Source organism: Falco punctatus, assembly GCF_963210335.1.
Source record: "Falco punctatus genome assembly, chromosome: 3".
Lineage (NCBI taxonomy): Eukaryota > Metazoa > Chordata > Aves > Falconiformes > Falconidae > Falco > Falco punctatus.
This window is the reverse complement of record NC_137582.1, coordinates 68,852,213-68,857,418: the sequence shown is the minus strand read 5'-3', so window position 1 is coordinate 68,857,418 and position 5,206 is coordinate 68,852,213. Positions and strand designations below refer to the sequence as shown.

At 38.3% G+C, this 5,206-nt stretch overlaps 1 long non-coding RNA gene across 1 annotated transcript; it reads left to right on the top strand.

Moving 5' to 3' along the window:
* The first annotated feature begins 225 nt into the window (after nt 1-225).
* Nucleotides 226-4,549, top strand: LOC308060143. Its single transcript, XR_013926618.1, has 2 exons — nt 226-1,687; nt 3,137-4,549. It is a non-coding gene; the product is annotated as an uncharacterized lncRNA (long non-coding RNA).
* Nucleotides 4,550-5,206: the final 657 nt, after the last annotated feature.

Sequence of the window (5,206 nt, the reverse complement as noted above, 5' to 3'; positions counted from 1 at the left end):
TTACTGATAGCATTGAACTCCTTTACTGCGTGTGAGCTGTACCAATGAGACACAATGGAAACAGGGTTTAAGATTCTTGACAGTGAAAGTAACTCTTTGCACTTGCCACTCCACAGATGTCTCAGCTGGATGGTCTGTACACCTCCTGAGAAGAATATAAGTCCTCTGCTTCCTCACTCAGCATAATGAAAAGAAGTGATGGAATACTCAAAGTCAGGTCAGTCCACCTTTTGTCATACGTAGCTGTTATTACACAGATGTCACAGCAGCAGGTGCAAAATAAATACCTGGATAATGGAAACCATTTGCTTTGTCTTTAGCCACAGGCATCAGGTCTGATTTACTGGTGGCTGGCAGCTAGAGAGCATGGGAGAGCCAGGTCCCTAGAGCCAGACTTGCCTTTACATGCTCAGAAATGGGAAAAGATAGCCACAGTGGAAGCTGCTCTGGAGTAGACTGTCTTATTTTTCTCCCATGCCCTCCTCCCCATGCTCCCTACTGTTCTGCCAAAGCAGGGAGATTTAGAAGAGCCATGAATCTATGCTTACGCGCTGCCCTTTCATCATTTGGACCTTGGTGGATGTACACAATCTGGAGCAGTCTTTGCTCAAGGCAAACAAAGTAAAGGAGGAGAGTGACATTTCAGTCTTTCATTGCAGAGTCATGCAGGTCACTCGCTGAAATTATAGACACCAGCTCCAGCAATGTTAGCAGCCAACTTCAGATTATTAACCATCCTTTGGATAGCAGTACATTTATGGTGCCAGCGCAAAGAGAATTCCTCCAAATTACAGGGTGTCCTAACACAGCCGGTCAAACCACATGGACCTCTAGATGCAATAAGCAGTGTAATTAAGTCTGTTTTATCATTTGTACTTTCCTAGCAGCACTCAAAATACATTCTCAGCCACTGGATGCTGTACTTTGCATCAGGCTATGAAAGGAGATAAGAGCGAAGAGTGCCTGAACAATAGCTCATTAAGAAGACCTCAAACATTTTCTTTTATTGCATTATTTATGTTTTGGGTGATAATAAAACATTATTTCCAGGGCAAAGTGCACTCAAGAAGCTTATTGGCCTGCAGGTGGTTTCATCTGATTAGATTTAGAAGGGAGAAGGCTGCAGAAATTTCTTTTACCTGCTGCTTTCCTGAAAGACCTGGGGTTTTTTCTTCCCCTCATCAGGCCATGCATTGTCAATACCACTGAGATCCACCAAACTTCATTAGCCCTTTCAAATTTTTCTGGGAAAGGCAATGACCATTTTTTTCCCCTAAGGCTCTAGAAATTCTTCTTCACTGCAATGATCACTGGCATCCTTGGTAGGATCCATTTTTTTTATATAATGGCCTTCTGCATACAAGCGAGCAAAGAGGACCTAAATGTTTTGATTCCTGTGGAAAGATCATAAAGATGATGTCACACAAAAGAGTCCATATTAAAAAAACTTGACCAAAAATAATAATAATACAGATAATGGTCATGAATGCTTATTCCCATTTCTTAAATTGTATTTTATACTTGGTCTAGCACTGCATTAATTACAGTTTTTCTTGGTATTCTTTCTTTATTCTCCTGCAGAGCCATTCTCACTGTGTAAGTCTGCTGCAGTATGTTTTGTTACCTGTGTGAAGATCCAAGAATAAATTTTGGCCCAGACCATGGAATGTTCACTCACTTTCAAAACGTATGTAAAAGAACTGAAACTAATTAACTGAAAACTGCAAGTGCTGAGGATTTCTTGTTTATTATAATGCATCTCCCATCTCTTTAGGTTTTCTTTCTGTTCCTTCTCTGCTATAAACATAACACTATTGAATCTAAAAAGGAAAAAAAAAAAACACAACCAAAAGCCAAAGTACCAAAGCTGCAAGAGGCAGGGGGGATAGAAACAAGAACATGGGAGAATTTGGGTTGAAAATAGAGGCTATGCCACTTTAAGAAGTGGATGCCAGGTCTGGTTCTTGGTATGGAAAGGGACTCTAACAGATTTCATAGGCTGTGAATGGATCCCCATGTCTGTATGTAAGAACTGATTAGGAGACCAGACAACTAGAAAGAACTGCTCCTTGTGCTCTTTTAAGCCCTGAAAGTGTCCACTAAATATGCAAATGTGGAGAAGAATGGCATCTTGATGCTAAATGAGAAAGCATTGTTTAACAATTAATATAAAGTAAAAATACTTTCATTATCTGCAAAACTCTAGTAGCTAGAAAAACAAAGAAACATGGGGAGGACAAAAGATTTCTGATTTTCAATATCATAGGATTAGTTTGACTGTATATACTATTCACTGCCTTTCTGAATTACAGATCACCGAGATCTCCATCCAGAAATACAAAGTACTGGTATTCATCTTGTCAATGATATATACTTAGAGGGCTATTTCTCTAATTGATGGCTTCATCATTCAATTCAAGATGCATAAGGACAGCTGTTGTTATCTAACACTAACACTAACTATCATATGTTCCTATTGTTCCACACTTCTTTACTTGTCAATAGCATCCAAGATATCCTATCTAAATCTGCAAGATAGCAAAAGGAAGGTGCATTATTTGTTGACTCCACACATCACATTATTAAATGTTTGTGAGCAACCTGCACATCTCTCCACTGACATCTTTAAGTATTCAATTAAAATTGGACAAGAGAGTACACCAATACAAATAAATACTCAGTTAAATGAAAGCTTTGCATTGAATTCTTAAAGTATTCTAATTCAGGTGCTTGCTAGCAGGCACTCAGTTGAAATCAGGACAGTGATGCGAGTGTGAGAATGAACTGTGTATAAAAGGGAAGAAGGCAGATTGCTTTATGGTGGAGTCATGGCAGAGGGGAGAAGCATTTCCTGTCAAACAATACAGCTAAGCAGGGAAGGAGAACCCTATTATATGGATGAGTGGGGCCGGCAATGGCATCTTGTCATTCTAACTTGTATAAGTAAGCAAGCTTAATTGCTCCTTGTCTTTTCAAGATGACTTTCCACCAACAATCTCATTATCACACACATATGTTTATTGCACATATCGAAGTCCCTTCACGCAGACCTGAATGCAATGAGGAGAGCAGCAATATTACATTATCTGGTAACATTGTTTTTCCCCCCTTTTTTTTCTTTTTTCTTTTTAACCAGATGGATGTGACCTGCCTTCTCCTTCTGTGACTAACAGAGTGACCAGAGGCAGTGGAATGTACACCAGGATTGGAAAGAATAAAACCAAAGGGAAAGCAAGCTGTCAAGACCACAGTGTACTGAAGAGGAAAAATGTAAACATGACTTCTCTTTACCAAGATTAATATGTAAAGTTAACATGTTTGTCATGGAATATATTAATATGTATGTTTTCCCATTGTGTAGATCTTTTCTTATATTACTTATTAGAAAGGAATATAATCACAATGATGGGGCAAGAATGCCACTTAAAAATTAGGTGATGCCCAGTCAACATAATATAACCACTACAGTGTCATTTCTGATTTAGATGTGGTGATATCAATGTAATTGCCGCTGGGAAGAAATTATAATGGCCGTTAATGATAAATAAAATTACGAGAAGGAGGATCCTCTTTCACATATAATTCCAAGCAAAATTCAACTGCTGACTTCCTTAAGCACTCAGTGCCATTCATTGATGAAGAGGAAATAGGCGAGTTTTGTGTAGCTGCATGGCCTTAAGAAGTGCACTGCCATTTCCCAAGCCAAGCATAGACACTACAGATCTAACAAGATTTCACCACACTATTTCCACTCAGAGAAGATGTAGTAATGAAGCTTACACAAAGTGAATCTTAACCCAAAGTTTGCATTATTCTAATAGAAGCACTGTAGCTAACAAACACAAAGATAAGCAAAAATAGCATAAAGGCAAACATACAATTATGCGTGTGGATACTTTTCAAAGCCCCTACTCCAGCCTTGTCTCTGCAAACACAGGTAGCCTTAAACCATGGATCAAAAGACCTTCCTACATTTGTTTTATATCATAAATGTGTCAAGAATGAGCTATATGAAGCATCATTCAGCCACTACACATGGCTTGTTAGCCTAGTTGAGAGCACCTTTCAATTCCTTCACACGTTAAAAGCCAGGAAACCAACATTTGATTACTAGTTCTAGCATTAAGATCAAAGACCGTATCTTCCCATCTGTGAGGAGCGAGAACCCGGTTCTTTTCTCCTCACTCTGCAATTACAGAAGAATCAAACCACAAAATCAACATTATACTCCACATCCCATGAATAACACAATTCCAGTCTGTAAAAGCACAAAGCACCCAGTATAGCATACATACATACATTTTTTTTCCTAGGCTTCTTGGAAAGAAGTACTTCACAATGTTACCAGTGTGCAGCTACCCAAAACTCAGAGACTACTTGATCCACAAGCATTATCCTAATGTATAAAAAACCAACACCTCTTAAAGGGGGAAAATACCACATACTCACCATTTACTCTTCATTTGGTATCTTCAAAATCAGCTGGTAAATGGTTGTGTAAGGGTTTAATTAAAACAATGTGTTAAATTAAATCTTCAGAAAAGATACAGGCAGTATTGGTCAGCCTGTTATTTCATTATCATAGCTAGTTTCTTGTTAGCTAAAGTTTAAAAGTAGAAATAAATAAAAATCAGCCTTAACCTGGAAAATAAACCTGTCCACTTTCAGATGACACTGATTTACTAATTCAGTTCTAGCTGATGCAAGCACTTCTGTAGGTGGTTTACTCTTGGGCACATATAGCCAAAGAGGGCAGGGGCAGTGAATGAAAAGAAGGTACAAAAATGAATAATGTGTTACATGCCTTATAATGTATAGCAAATTAACACAGAGAAGGCCCTAGTAAAACATCTGAACCACCAGTCTAGCATTTTGAGGTATGTAGGATTTTCTTTTTTTTTCCTTTTTTTTTGGTGGTCTGTTTTACTACAGGGTATGTCAAAGGAGTGGAAAGATCTGCCAAACCCCAGCTAATTGTTTTGGCTCCTTTGCATGAAGATTATTTGCTGATAAATTGTTGCAGACACATTTAGACAACAGGTTTTTATAGGATGCCTGGTGCTCTTTATAATGCAATTAGTTTTATTTAGTATATGCTTTTTCTTATGCATTGTTGTTCTTTTGCTGGCAAACAATAATGATGAAATCTGCACCCTTCAAGTGACTGAATTTGCCCTCACATTTCCTGGACTGGAGTGAGCTTTCA